Below are 15845 nucleotides of genomic sequence, written 5' to 3' on the forward strand. Positions count from 1 at the left end.
CACTCACCCACCTGTGGGGCGCCAGGCCGTGCCTTCGGGCCGCTCACCGGCCGGCCCGCCTCCATCAACCACCGAACGGCTCTCGCTCGCTCGCACCGTGCGCGGAGCATGCGGAGGGTTGAACGGGAGGAGAACGGGGAGGAGGGGGGGGCGGCGGAGGGTGGAAGGGGGGTGGCGGTGGGGGAAGTGCTAAATATACCCGCTGCCGGCGGCACCGCCTGTGTCACGGACCCGGGCTGGCGAGCGGCGGCGCGGCGCGGCCCGGCCCTCTCCGCCACCCCCCCAGCCCCGTGCTCCCCCTCCCCCCCCGCCGCATCTTGTTTTCTCCATACGCACTTGGAAATGCGGGCCGGCCCCCCCCACACCCCCACACCCCCGGCCGGCGTCGGGGCGCTGAGGGGATGAGTGGGTGCGTGGGTTATTTGGGGAGGGGGGGGGTGATTGTTGTTATTTTTGCTTGATTCGGGATACCCACGCAGTGAGGAAAACAACACGGCGCAGTCCCGCTCTTCCCCCCCTCACCCCCCCCACATAACACACACACCCCCCCCGGCGCAGCTCGGCTGTCACTTGGCTCCTTCCTCCACGTCGCGAAAAGCACACACCCCACACCCCCCCATATCGCGACAGCGGCCCGCGCACCTGCCGCGCACCGTGTCCCCCCTCGCACACACACCTGCCGTCTCCTAGGAGGGGGTGCGCGGTGCGCGGAACTCACGCCCGCCTCTCCTTCCCCGAAGGAGAAGAAAACCAGCGGCGGCGGCAGCCCCTGCGAAGCGGCCGGCCAGGGGCTCGCCGCGGGCATCCAGGTGCGTGGGGGGGCTCCGCGGGTGGGGTGTAGCGGGAGCAGCGGGGCAGGGAGGGGGCAGTAGGAGCCGGGATGGAGCGAACCTCCCTCCCTCCCCCGCCTACACCCCCTCCTTGCACTCCGTCTCGCCCCCCCCCTCCTTTCCACTGCCCCCCCCCGCCGCTTGTGTTTACCTCAAGTTTGAATTTTATCTGCGCAACATGAGCTGGAATGCGGACATGGAGGGCGGGAGGGTGCGCACACGCCCGCCGCTCCGCGGGGACACCCGGCACCCCCGGCACCCCACACTCACCCCGCACCTTCTCCACCCTCCCCCCCGCGCACCTCCTCGCACCGCCGCCGCGCAAACATGGCGTGACCGCCGCGCACGCCGGCAACCCCGCGCCCCCCGGGGAAGGCGGGCAGCCCCCCGCCCCGGTCCCGCCGGTAACTTACCTCCGAGAGCGGCCGCTGCTCCGATGGCTCTCCCTCCTCCTCCTTCTCCTCCCCGGGGGAGGGTGCCACACGCAACCCCATCAGCAGCGGGGGTTGCCACATCTCCCGCCGCGCTCTCCGGGAGCTTGAGACAGGTGCAGGCGCGGAGCTGAGCGGCGGGCGGGCCCGGGGCAGGGCGGGCCCGGGGCGGGGGGCACCGCTGCCCCGCCGCCTCCCAGCCGCCCCGGGCTCCCCTTATGCTTCCCTCCCCACAATGTTGTTTCATTATATCATGTCCATCATGTGACACCCGGAGGCCTCTCTATGGAAACTTAAAGGGGACTTTCACGTGACGACACCCGCCGCCGGACCCACCGGTACCCCCGATCGTCCCGGGGGGGCTGCGAGCCCCGTTGCCGCCCTCTTCAGCCCCCGCTGCCCTTCCTTCGGCGGCTGGGGGGGATGTTACCCTTTTCACACCTACCGCCTTCGGTTTTGCGAGTCGAAGCAAGTTGCTGCGCTTTCTTATTCTGTTATTATTATTAATTAGGGTTGGGTTTGTGTTTTGGGGTGTGTTGTGGTTTGTTTTGGGTGTGTTGGGTTTGGGTTTTTTTTTTTTTAGTGTTTCTTTTTTTTTTTTTTTCCCCTCCCCTCTTTGCGCCGCCTGTGCTGCCGATCGCTAAAGGGAAATAACCGCGCTCTGCGCTCCCCGACCAGGCACCTTGCAGAGCGGGGTTGGACCCCGCAGCTGGAAGGGGCGGGATCCTTGGCCACGGTGGTTCTCCGGTGCTGGAAGTGGGAGCACAACAAAAAACAAAAACACAAAGAAAAGAGGAAAAAAAAAAAGAAAAAGGAAAAAAAAACCAAACCAACCAAAAAAAACCCTAAAACTTATTCGTGGCAGTCTGAGTGAGGAGGCTGGAGATGTTACGGTGCCGCCGGTGCATCTGTTGCGGGGTTGTTGCGGTGGTCGCGAAGGTGTTTTTAAAAACTCCGCCAGCTGGCAGGGAAATGATTGATCGGTCCAAGCCTGTCCCACCCCTACGGGCAGGTTGTAACAGCGAGACGCTGGAAGGAGTCATTCCTAAGGCTGGACGCTTCCCACTGCCACAATACAAGCCGCGTGTGCGAACAGCCGCCCCTTAGAGAGGAGCAAAGGGGAGATGAGAACGTTTTCCTTCCTTTGGGAAGACCCCGGTTCCATCCCCTTTTTCCTGCGGTAAGGGATGCGGGCAGGCCGGGCAGGCAGCGTGCGTTCCCCGGCTGCTGTTCTGCCTGCGGTGCTGAAGTAGGTTTGCTTTTTCCCAGCTCTCCTCCTGCCCCCAGGACTTGGGATGAAGGAACTAAAAGCCCACCTGGCTCCGTGGTCCCATCACCGAACCTCTCTGTCCCCCTGCACAGGTGGCTCTCGGGGTTTTCTCCAGGGAAGAAAGGATGCAGTTCCCGTGGGAGCTCCCCAGATTCTGTGCATTACATCAGTCAGGTTCAAGTTCCAAGGGGCCAACCTTGAGGAGGGGATGAATTTGCTGTTAAAAGTTGAAGGAGGAAAAACGGGATGAATTTTTTCCTTCCTTAGAGCTTCCTCTGGAAACCACAGCCCCTCACCAGGTTAAAGCATTACCCACAGTTGCAATGAATTTTAAGTTCGGAATTTTCGTTACTTCAGTGCCCCATCACGTTTTCTTGAAAGGAATCATATAAACAACCCACTTGCCATCTGTGGGATTGATGCTGATGTCTGTTCTGTGTCCCATCAGCCACAAAAGGGGACTGGAGCTGTCCGGTCAAACAGCACAGGCCCAATCCTGGCAATGACAGCAAATAACTCCCTGTGCTCTCCCATTAATACTTTGGAAGTTGGAAGCACCTGTACTCTACCCCAATAATTTCCAAGTTCCCGTGCAATGAGCTGCATATGTAATAGATCAGTGTTTCAAATATCTCTGCTATTATTTTTCAAAATTTTCAGGACTTTTATAAATATTTTTTATGCTTCATCCGAAAGGAGTTAATTGACTGAGGAACAGTTCATCCTCCTTTCCTTTCTTCTTCTCAAAGTCTTCCCTCTATCCACCCTACACTTCATCTTTGTTTATCTGTCCTCTCCCATCCAGTTATGGGCAGAATTTCTTCCTTTGGGTTCCTTTCTGCCATTTTATCCAGTTTGTCCCACTGCCGTGGGGTCCAGCTCCAGTGTGCCTCGCTTTCTGGGGGCTTATTTTCCCTTTTTTTTTTTTTCCCTGGTGCTTATTTCCCTACCTCCTAAGCCTCTTTTTATTCCATATTCCCTTTTTCAGATCACCCTTAAAGGAGACAGAGGCTGGAGCTGAGATATAAAGTAGTCTTCTAGGAGTACTGCCAGAACTGATCTGTTTTACGCCGCTGCTGCTTCTGCTGTTCTGCTGTGTCATGGGAAGAGAGTTACCCAGCCACGTCGACCCTTGGAAACAGCACCTCAGGCAGAGCAGCTTGCTGCAAACCCAAGCTGTGTTTTACAAAGCTGAAGGGTAAGTTTATCTGGTGCAGGATTTAGGCTGGAAGGAGGAGGCATCGCTGCCTTTCCAGGCTCTGAACAGGGAGCTCAGTGCACGATGTTGGGAGATTTGCAAGAGGCAGAGTGGTGGCAGCAGCAGTGACAGCACATCAGCACACAGCTTTATTTCATTTTTCCCAAGCCAAAAGGCTTCAGGTTAGAGCCGGGCAGAAAAGCAAAATTAGGCATTTCTGTAAAAAGGGTGGGTTTTTTCCCAAATTTGCTTTAAATTCTTGTAAAGTCTTGCATTAAGAAAGATCAGGGATTCTTCTTTCTCTTAAAAATGTTGTTAGTTATAAAATCTTTACGATCTTGGCTCCTTCCACTTGAGCCTGTTTCCTTCGAAAACTTACTTTCAAAAATGTGAGGTTTGAAGATGGCTCTCTCTCCTGCCTCCCAGGGTTACATTCCTTGGAAGGGCCTGAAGAAGCCTGAGGTTGTGTCTGCCTGTGAATGAAAAAGGTTTGAATAAACACAATTGTGCACATACAGGTGTGTATGCACGTGCACGAGCAGGATTTAAAGCGTGCCATTGAAAAAAAAAAATCTTTCACCATGTGCTAGGCTTTAATATCTGCCTTAAATTTTATCCCTAGCTGATGGACCCTGTCTTTGTGTTGTGGCAGATCACACAAGGCTCAATAGCTGGGGTGCCTGTGCAGGTTTTTAAAACTGCCAAATAAAATCTCCCCGTGTGCTGTTGCATTAATTTGTGTTTTCACAGCAGCTACCTGGGAAATGCTTATCTTTTGAAAGCAAGTAAAAAATATTTATAGGGCTCCAATCCTATTTTTCCATTATGAAAAAAGGAATTTTATCTTGGGGTCGGGACAAGATCTGATGCTTTTCCATGGGAAAATTGTTAAAGAACTCAGCAGAGTTCTTCAGTTCCTCTGTTAGATAACGCTCTTGAGATTTATTACATTTTGAACTTTGGTGATGGTCCTGCTTACTTGTCAGTGTTGTCTTTGCATCTTTTTTTGTGTTCATTTTTGTCACTGAAACTGAATCTTCTCTTTTCACTTCTCTTTCTAATTCATTTCACTCTTTAGTTCCCATGTGTTAGAAAGTGCAGTTTCATTTAGCCTCTGGACAGAACAGAGAAAGCCTGATTCCAGAAAGCAATTTGCAGAAATATATATTCTTTGCCACTCACATGAACACATTACTATTCAAACTGATCCAGGTATAAACAATACTGACAGACCCTCAAAACCAATACCAAATTGTGAAATTGAGGCAAATAGCCCAGAGAACCTGAAATGTTCTGGTTTATAAAACACTGGCTGCTGTCAAAAAATAGGGTGAAATAAAGCTTTGTTTACGTGTAGAGCAGAGTGTTTGTTGATTGAGTTTCTAAGGTGATGTAGCAGGAAACACTGATCTTAGGAAAAATTACACGAACGAAACATGAAACTATAATTCTGCAGCTATTTGTCAACTGATAATAGAATAAAAAAGGATATTTTAAAAGCAATGAGAGGTTTTCGTTGAGCTTTTTCATTCTCTTGCTGGCAAATATAAAGGGAGTCACTCACCCGCTGTGCTCCTGTATATAACTATTTAGCAGAGCTAAATCATTTATCAGAGGAATGTTTCCATCAGATGTAAATACCTGCACTAGCTGCTGCTTCTATGTCATGTCATGGACAAGACTGATGCTCAAGCAAGGTTATAATGTACCTGCATTTTCTCCAGATTGGTGCCAAGCTTGCTGAGTCATTTTCCCTGTTCCTATTCTGCAGTCGGCTGCTTGCTTGCTTTTCCCTGTTATTTGTGTGGGTTGTAAGCCCAGCAACAGATGAGAATAAATGGTTATATTTCTTTAGGCTGCCTCCCTAAGGAAATAAAGGTTCTGCTGTGCTGCCTTTCTGTTCATGTATGTGTACATCCCCCTCTCCCCAAAGCTTCTGAACCCATTAATGAATTTCAGATGAATCTGGGAGAAAACAGATATTTCAAAGACAGTCACATTCCTGCAAGTTGCATGAAAACCACCACTCGGGCAGCAGGGAGAGACCCAGATCAGAAACTGAATTAGAATTTAGCACAGCAGAATGGCAGAATTCAGTCATAATGCATAAGGGCTGGCAGCCACCTTCTGGCCACTCAACCTATACGTACCAGTTAATTAATCTATATGGAGCTACATCAGGCCACAGTGCTGGTGTATCCTGCCTGGTACAGTTTTCACTGGCAAAGGAGAGGAACCAGGATACTTCAGGGAACGAGCTGTTTTTCAGGCAAAGCAGGAGAGGATTTTAAGGAGTATCAACACACGAAAACAAAAATTTAATACCTGCAAGTGCCTCTATGTAATTTTAGGGAGCACTCTAGCTTTTGTATCACTCCCAAAGCAAACTACAGCAGGTCAGGCTGTTCTTAAAGCTAGCACAGCTCATCAGGCTTGTCTTGGCACAAAAGCTACAGGCAAAGGTCCTCCATCTGCATCTCTTGTAGATATGGCCAGTGGCTGCTGAGATGCCTCCACTCCCAAGTAGAGAGTAGTCCCAACAACAGCCTGCTGAGTCCTACAACCCTGCTCTCTCAATCCTCCTTTCTGGTGTAGGCTCAGAGTTGGGTGATGCTTGGGAAGAGCTAAGCCTGTGCTATCTTCTCACGGAGAGAAAGGAAATATTCTGAGTTTTCCCAAGGCTGGAGCCCTCCCAACTGCCCAACCAAGATTGTGTCGTGGGAGAGCTCCAGCCCTGCACCTCTGCCTCAACATGAGAGGCAAGACAGAGATAATAGTCAGGTCAGGACTGGAGGACAGCATCAGACAATTCTCACCTGAGAGCAAAGGCTTCTTTCTCTACCAGCTGCACCTTGGGCCACCCACTGCAGGATGATTTTCCTAATGCTCCCCAGAACACACTCTCTCTCATCTCAATTGCAATTAGTTTGGTGCAACAGTTTCAGCGTGACAAACTGCAAGCTAAAAAAAGACACGTCTTCATATGCATAAACTGGATCCACAAAATATGTATTGTGTGCCACCTCCCTGATGTCCCATATTTGTCCCTGCAGCAGTATGAAGTGGCATATGCTCCAGCAATACCATAAAAGCTGGAAATATAGGAGAGACCTGGTACTAGTACTCTTTGAAACTGAGGCATTACTTGTTCTACCAGGAGATGCTGCTTATAGAAATCTTCTGGAAGGAAGACATAAGTTAAGATTCATTAACCTCTGATGATTAACCTATAAATTTAGAGCAAGCCTTTCTGTCAAGGAGCATGTTCTTATCTCTGTTACAGCTGCTTGGCACCAACTGAGATCAGTGGCCTGGTTTTCTTGGACACTACATAGTTATACCCTAAGAGATAACCTCTGCCTTGAAGGGCTTGCAAAGCAAAAAGACAAAAGAGTGAGCAATAGAACTCTCAGGCAGTGCAAACACAGTGACCTTTTGCAAATGTCAAGTTAATACCATGATCTGGAAGTGGAAGGGTTTTATCAGAAGGCAGATGGGTCAAGGGGGATGGAAGCACTCAGGGTCGAGGGGTGAGATGAAGGAAAAGCCATAGCAGAAGCTGCAAGGTGTGAGATGGGGAGGAGGTGCACACAGAGCAAGTATATGGTCAAACAACACATCCAGGATAAAAAGCAATGGGGTAAACAATCAGATGACCTCGTCCACACCTCAGAATAACCATCTCCTACATATTACCTATTCCCCAAAGCCATGCAGCCTGGAGAAAAGAGATGGAGAAGGCAGGGGGTCACCAGCATGGTTCCTCCTATGTGCTGGTTCTGCACAGGTGGCTGGAGGTGTGATAACACTATTTTGGGGCTTATTTTTCTCTGTGGCTTGGCCTCCTGCAGCTGTGTTTCTTGCAGCTGAGCCTCAGGGCTGGAGTGAGATGTAGTTCAGCACTCTAAGTCCAGGGCAGCACATAACTGAATATTAACAGGAACAGCTCCAGGAGCTGCTGGGACGCAGGAAGTCACAATCCCTTCTCTGCTGCTCCTTCCTCTTAGTGGGAGGTGATTGCTTGAGGCCATAATGGATGGGAGGTGCAATGTGCTTCCCTCACATCAGCTCCAGTTTGCAAACTGAGGCTTTAACCACATCCTACCCTCTCTGATCATTTCCTCATGAACCTTTTCAGCTACAGCCACCCCAGCGTTCCACGGGTGACAAAGTGCAGGCATTCAGAGGCCACATGAACACTGATTTTACACCTCATTTCTCCCATGAACAAAGGGGTCTCCCCTCTAAGGCTTATCAAAATTTGCCAGATACAAATTATTGAACTTTTTTCCTCTGTTTCATCCTTTTAAGCACAGGAATTTTTTCTTTGCTGGATGGGGATGCTGTGAGCATCATACCAGGTCCATAAAGTGATTTTTAAGTTGAAAACCTTTGGTATCATGCCTTTGGGAAGTATACAGGGTAAAATACAGCAATAAATTAATAGGCAGTAGTGACTCTTCATGCTGCCTATCAAAATCATTTAGAGGAGACCAGTGCTAAGTTGCTCCCTTTCCAAATATCCTGTAAGTAAGGACAGACATCACTCCTTCCCCAAAACTATGCTGCAGATCCACATTGAGAATTTTGGTCTATGGTCATGTTGCTTGTGCAGAATAAATTAAGTGTTTTACAAGAAAAAAGATGCCCACAGAAACCTGTCCATGCTGTCTGATCATTCAGAACTTGATGCTAGTGTGAAAAGGGAGTACCATGAATTTCCCGAAGACCCTAAGGGCAAGAGTGAGCAGTAGTCAAAATCTTAAATTCTTTCCTCATCTCCTTTTTTTTTTTTCCTTTTCCTTCTCACTTTAAAATTCTCAATGTCCTTGACCTTAGTGTATAATTTCCTTTCAGGTCCACCAGCACTTGTTCATTGCATTAGCCCTTTATTCTTTTAAAAAAACCCTTCCTCAATTGCCTTTTTTCATTAGTTGATCTTCAACAGACTCTGCCATGAGGCTGCTTATGGCTTTGTTTGATTTCTCTCTTCCTTTATCTCTAATCAGAGACATCGAGCAGATTATTTCATAATCTTCCTAGAGTTCAGAAACAGCATTTTCCTTCCAGATAACCTGTGAACTCTCTGCTTTTTCCTCATCACCTGCCCTTCTTGAACAACACTTCTGGCAAACATTATACGTGCTTTAATCCTTTATTGGAAAATTAGGAGTTCCTTGCTAGGGAAAAAGTGTGAAGCTCTCTTTTTCCCTCCCAATGTGTATTTTTGCACAACTGCTTTGCTTTCCAGCCCTCACTAATCTTTCCAGCCCTTCACCCCTCCCTGTCAAGCACACACTATTGGACACCAGAAAAAAGGAGGCTCTTCATCCTGCTTATAGAGAGTGACATTGATACCTTGGAAAAAAAAAAACAACAAAACCCAACCAATTGATGAAACTTTGCAGCACACAGGAGGAAGGATTGATTTTGTTATTGGTCAGGGAAAGCTCCATGCTTCATTTGGTGCCACTGGCTTCCTCCTGTTGTTGGGTAATTAATTAATACCAAATGTGTTTGAAGCCATGCTAAGGAGAAAACACAACATTTGCATCAATATTTTGCATTCTGGGTGGCCATGGGGAAGACAGAAGCTTTGCCACTCCTCGAGAAGAAAATCATGGAAAAGGAGAGCTGAAGGGAGAGTGTGAAGCCCCCTCGGTGCCCTCAGCAGAAACCACCCACCCCTGAGAGAGGCTAATTGACTTCTAGAGAGGGAGACTTAGGAATTAATTTAGAGACTTTAATTTTAATTCAAATAAATTTGCTTTGAATTAGAAAGCTTTTAGGTTTGATTTGTGGGTTTTTCTTCTTCCCCAGATATCCAGTGACAATGATCTTTACAGGAAATCAAGCCAATTTAGTTCTGTTGTACCCAGAGCAATTGTCAATATCCTTTTTTACAAGTCTCCTCTGTCTTAGAAGATAGTTTTCATCTTCCCAGATAAGTTTTTGCTCTTCCCTTTTGAAAAAAAAGCAAACAAAACCCTCCAAGCTTTTTGAACCATTTATAATCCTTGTTGTTTTCCTCTAGCCCATCTAATATCTGTCTTTTTTGCAGTTTCTCCTAGCACAACATCCAAACCCACACCTACTATCCCAACAGTGGAATGTCTGCTTTTGATGTTTCACCTACTACACACCTGTTCATACAACCCAGAATAATATTTGCTTTTATCTGCAACAGCTGTGTACTGTCCAGTGTCTTGTTCACAGCTCTTTTTTCCTTTAAATGGCTGCTTGGCCAGTGATTTGCCACTTTGCATTGAGATATTTTGGTGTTATGACCTTACTAAACCAAACCTCCTTGATTTTACACTATTACTCCAATTTCCCATCAACATTTTGGAACGTATCCTCCAGAGGAATTAAATATTCCTTATTTCATCATCCAAATAACTAATGAAAATATTAGAATTGGGTCCAGGAGCAAACTCTGCAGACCCCATTTGGAAAGCCCTCTAAGTTTGATGGAAAGGAATTAGTAATCCTCACACAAATAAGGGTTTTTTCTGTCAAGTATGTCTTAAGATGATTTCACAGAGATCATAGTCCCCAGCCAGCTTAAGGGAATGTCATGTGAGATGGTGTTAAAAAATGTGATTATTTCAAAATATGTGGCATATACTCCCTTTCTCTTATTCTACAACACAGTTGTTGGGTTCAAAGATGGAAATAAGATGGTTTTTTAACATCACTCATCTATGACAAATCCAATCTGGTTGATTGTATGTTTTTTTATCATCAGTGAAGTGCTTAATAACTTTTATTTTAACAGTTTATTGTATTGTTTGTCTGCATTTCATAGTAATCTGACTGCCATAGAATTCCCTGAGTCCTTCTTCCCCCTCTTTAAAGACAGGTGCTGTGTTTGCCCTTCTCTCTTCCTCTGGGATCCCCTCTGTTCCCCCTGAGCTCTCCCAGATAATTACTGAGTCAGAGATTGCTCTGGGTAGTGCCTCAAGTGCTGTTGGGGGAACTTCATCCAGTTCTGCTGACTTGAATGTTTCTGATTTCTTTGAATGATTTTAACTGTTTGTTTTGCTATTTTGGGTTGTCTTACCCTCTTGGTAAAAGTAGTTCTGAGAATTTCAGCTCATCAACTTTTTCCTTTTCTTTTTCTTTTTCTTTTTCTTTTTCTTTTTCTTTTCCTTTTTCTTTTTCCTTTTTCTTTTTCCTTTTCTTTTTCTTTTTCTTTTTCCTTTTCCTTTTCATTTTCTTTTTCTTTTTCCTTTTCCTTTTCTTTTTCTTTTTCTCTTTCTTTTTCTTTTTCTTTTTCTTTTTCTTTTTCTTTTTCTTTTTCTTTTTCTTTTTCTTTTTCTTTTTCTTTTTCTTTTTCTTTTTCTTTTTCTTTTTCTTTTTCTTTTTCTTTTTCTTTTTCTTTTTCTTTTTCTTTTTCCTTTTCTTTTTCTTTTTCTTTTTCTTTTTCTTTTTCTTTTTCCCTTTCTTTTTCCTTTTCTTTTTCTTCTTCTTTTTCTTTTTCCCTTTCTTTTTCTTTTTCTTTTTCTTTTTCTTCTTCTTCTTCTTCTTCTTCTTCTTCTTTTCCTTTTTGGTGGGGGTATAAATGATAAGAAATAATGAAGTGTCCCATCTGTTGTGATTTCTGTTCTCTCATTTTCTGTTAATATAGTTATGTATAATTTCTGTTGCCTTCCTCTTACCTTCTGATACCTTTACAGACCACTCTTTTGTCACCCTCTATATCCCTTCCTAATTGAAACTCATTTTGTCCCTGTCCTTTCTCATTTTAGTTCTCCATAGTCCCACTATTCCTTTACAGACATCATTTTCCTAGTCTTGTTTCCAGTCTTTGTACAGCTTAATGTCCATTTTTCTTTTTCTGCTTTCCTCACTCCTTCCTTTCTTCAGAGGAAAATGCCCCATCATTTTGTTACCACTTTCAACATAATTAACCTCCACCTTCCTATTTTCAGCACTCTCCTCCCCATTAGTCAGAGCCCTAATCTCACAGAGCTACAACAATTTCCTCCTCCCACAGGAACTTTGCTCCACGATTTGAAGTTTTGTTGCCAGTCTCCTCCAAACACAGTTTAAAGCCCTTGCAAGGCAGTATCAGGCAGTCTGTCTTTGCAGAGCACCCTTAGCTTTTTTATCAGATAGGAAAACATTATTTATTTTGCTTTATTCTTGCAGATCTAATTAATCAGTTTGTCTCTTAAACCCATCTACACCTCTGCAATACTCCAGTCCTTGTCCTTACTTTTACTCCCAGCCAGAAGAATGAGGGAGGACATTTCCCATACCCTCATCTCCTTTCCTCTTGTCCCCAGTGCCTACGTTTAAAGAGTACCCAAGAGGCTTTATTTAAAACCCTTTTTAGGGTGATAAATGAATAGAATGGTTCCTGTAAGCATTACAGAGGTCACCTGCATGCTGAGACACCCCTCTCCAGCTCAGTGGGAGACTGAGCAGGCATTTAGGAAAGGCAATTAAGAGACTGTACCATGCATTGAAACATTCCTTAACCCTTGGGGATTTATTGCATCCAGCACACAGACAGCTTTTTTTTTTTTTTTTTTTATTCCGCCAAAAATTGTGTTGGTATCTTCTAGTAAATCAGACAACAAACCCAGGCCCATATGAAAGGTATTAAATTAAGTTCCTAGCTCTTTGGGTCACTGTTCTTTATAAAATGATTACATCTCTGAACGAGGAAGAACATGAACCTGCAAGGTCATGGAAGCAGCAGACCTGCAGTTCCACCTACATCCACCCACCTCTTCTTTCTCATTAACCTGATGGAGGTAACTCTTGCCCAAGACTTTCCTCAGTCCCTGCAGACTCACTGGCACTCTCCCCTGCACAGGTACAAGGGTTTGGTAGAAGAATATAGCTGGCAACCTCCACTTTGGCAGAGAACAGTAAATAAGTGGTTATCTGAGCAGTCTGTTCTGCTGGTGAAAATGAGGATTTTGCCACCTACAGCACTCACCCCATGGAGGACACTTGGTAGGACTCAGAAGAGAAGAGGTTGTTCAGGCTTAAGACCATGAAGCTGACTGCTGACTTGACCCAGAGGAGATAAAAAGACAACCTGGGATTTTTCTTGAAGATGTGGAGTGAAAGAACAAGAGGCAATCAAACAAAGTCACAATATTAGGGGGGGAAAAAAATGACAATTAAGGTGGTCAGCAATTGGAACTGGAGTCCAGAGAACTTTTGTGTGTCTCAATCCTTGCAAAACTCACCTGTGCAAGGGTCTGAGAAATCAGACTGAAGAGTGAAGCTCACCCTGCTGTGAGCCTGGAGATCCTTGGAGGTCTTTCCCACTCCAAATTGCTGTGTGATGCTGGGATCCTGTGTGGATGGGTCTGGGGTGGGTGTGTTGCTGTCCTGCTTCTTCCAGCTGATTGCCAACAAAACTGATAGACTGCCCAAACGTGTTGGTTCTATGCACCTAAATGTGTAGGAACACTCTGTGCTGAATCCAGAAGGCTGTACTTGATATTATAGGAAAATCCCAGCTAATTATGGATTCGTTGGTTTAACACTGATCCCAAATAATATCAAAGAAAATCTGATACAGGCTATGATTAGTAATGAATTAAAGGATGCTAACCTGATTGATATGCCTGAGCAGTTTTGTGGAAAGCCTGTCATGTCAAAAAAAAAAAAAAAAAAAAGAATGTTTTTTTAATGAGAATGAAAGTTTGGTTAATAAAGATAAGTCTGTTATAAATTATTTAGGTTTCTGCAGGTTATTGAACAGTTCCTGAACAGAGTCCCAGTTAAAGAAAAATGGTACAAAACCTAATCTAGTATACTAAGTGGATTAAAAACTATTTCAGCAAGAGATCTTATAATGTGATTTGAAATTCAGTTCCTTAGGAAATGCACTTGCAGATGTTGAGAAAGTCACTCGTACCAGACCCATGGTAGGAGGGCAGCAAGGAAATGAGATGAATATAAATACAACAGAGTGCAGTGTCACTGTTGTTCAGAGTATAGATCATGTTTGCCAGATGGAAGACAGTGGCCTTAGAATGTGGGAGCAACAAAACAGCCCAAATAATCCACTAAATGGGAACATGCTGAGAATAAGAGAAAATTTTGCAGTAACCTCAACTCAACCAAAAGCACTGAAAGCTTTTTTTGCTTTTTTTTTTTTTCAGGAAAAAGGCTTTGTGATGTTATTGAAAATGGAGAATTGATTTGCCACCCAGGCTGGCATTCAAGGAGCTGTTAGAAGGAGGCACAAATCAGCAGTGTGCAGGGATTTATATCAGTACCAGAGCAAGATATTGCTGCTACCCACCAACTCTGCACCTTGCAGGCTCTTGGGACACCACTCCACTGCCACAGCAGAGATCCAGCATGGCAACAGAAGCTGCAGAAAGGACCAAGGCTCCATGGCAATCTTCATATTTCCTTTCACCATCCCCTTTCCTTGCTCACCAGGCATCAAGTGGTTTGTTGGTACATTGGAGATTGCAGCCTCTTTCGTCTGTCACATCCTGAATCCCTGCCAGGTTTGTGTTGCAAGAACTGATGCCAGTGTTTTTAACCCAGAGTGTGTTTGGCCCCTGGTGTTCTCCATGACAGAGAATAAACATTAGGGAGGAGATTCAGGCTTCAATGAGGAATGCTTTCCCATGATACGTTTTCATTTTGGCATGCACACTGTTTATGATGAAAGGATCCTAAAATAATTGTATTAGATGAACCGTCTGTTCTTCTTGCTTTGAGGCCAGTACAGCATGACATTTCAAAGATAAAATGTTGTGGAACAGCCTCTGACTTATAGCCTGATGGAACTTTTCTGAAGCCCTTCTTCTTTCTCCTTTTATTTGCTTGAGGTTTATAACCTGAAAACGTCGAGCTTGCATCACAGCTTTGCCAAGAGATCACCCTGTGTATCAGCTAAACCTTAGTTTACCAGCAAATTTAATTTTTCCTCAGAAGGCTGATTCACAAGTGGTCACCTCGCTAGTGGAAAAAACTCCTCCCTCCAATTCAAAGGAATTCCAGGATTCACAAGAAACCCTACATTTCCGAGAGGAGGCTCTGTCTGTCCTGAGGAGAACTTTTTTTTTCTGTGTGCAAGTTCAAGTGAGTCTATGGAACCTTAAATAAAAGAAGACCAATGCCAGGTCAGTTGCTGAGTAACTGATACTGATCATCACATCCTGACCAGCTGGATGAATGACAGCAGCAATTTCTTGGGATAGCATCAGAAGTCTTCTTCGTTTTCGTTCTGTGCAATTAACCCATGACTGGAACCTTAATGAGGGGAAATTAATTTGTGTTGCAGGTAGGCGGTTTTGCCCTGTGTGCTTTGGACAAAGGTATGTAATTATAAAAACTCTGAATTGTTATGCACATTGCTTAGATTGTTGCAATTACAAGCAAATGAAGAAAGAGCCTTGCCAAATGCTTTGAGAGTCACAGGTGAAAAGGGTGAGCCAAAAGCCACATCATTCATGTTGGGCCAGATTCTGCCTGGCTCCTCTGGGAAGTGCTCTGTATCTGGAAACAGGGAGAAGCTTTGGAGGGTCCTTGCTCTTCTTGCCTTTTATAGACTCCACTTTTTGGAAAGAGATGGCACCTCATCGTGCTGGTCTTGGTAGAGGGATGTAAGGCACCTTGATGGAGTTCAAGACCATGTCTCTACCCTCTCCATCCACTCAGCAGCAGTGCTGGGGGACACAAGCTGTCCCTAACATGAGATATGGCACAGAATGCCCCTGAGAAAAATCTCCTTTGCCTGGCACATCCCTGCAGCTCCTTTTGCTGTGGGCAGTGACCACACAGGGCACAAGCTGAGCCTTTACCAGCACAACTATTGCTGTTGCACTCACTTGGGATGGTTGCTTCATAGCTCAGATTTTTGAAAGCCACCAAGGGCAGTGATGAATTCAGGATGATAGAAGTCTCAGCCTAAAACATGACAAAGTCCTGCCCCCAAGAGCTTGGGCTGGCATTTCTGCCTTCACCTTAGTAAAGAAATGGGACAAACTGGGCAAGGCATTTTTTTTGTTGGATCATTTATTTATTGTTCTGTGCAAAGCACAGGGTGTAACTATCACCAGTCATGTTTGGCTGTCGAGCTAGCACCAGACATCACTGTGTTACTGTTACAGCAAAACATATTAGCT

At 45.5% G+C, this 15845-nt stretch overlaps 1 long non-coding RNA gene across 3 annotated transcripts; it reads left to right on the top strand.

Annotated features, from left to right (window-relative positions):
• The first annotated feature begins 675 nt into the window (after positions 1 to 675).
• LOC139791674 (uncharacterized) lies at positions 676 to 15108 on the top strand. 3 transcript variants are annotated; one of them, XR_011723987.1, is made up of 4 exons: positions 676 to 809; positions 3520 to 3729; positions 4156 to 4247; positions 13863 to 15108. It is a non-coding gene; the product is annotated as an uncharacterized lncRNA (long non-coding RNA). The 3 variants fall into 3 exon arrangements; XR_011723989.1 differs by lacking the exon at positions 676 to 809 and adding an exon at positions 2017 to 2441; XR_011723988.1 differs by lacking the exon at positions 4156 to 4247.
• The last annotated feature ends 737 nt before the right edge of the window (positions 15109 to 15845 follow it).

This window comes from Heliangelus exortis, chromosome 1 (genome assembly GCF_036169615.1).
Source record: "Heliangelus exortis chromosome 1, bHelExo1.hap1, whole genome shotgun sequence".
NCBI classification, from domain to species: Eukaryota; Metazoa; Chordata; class Aves; order Apodiformes; family Trochilidae; genus Heliangelus; species Heliangelus exortis.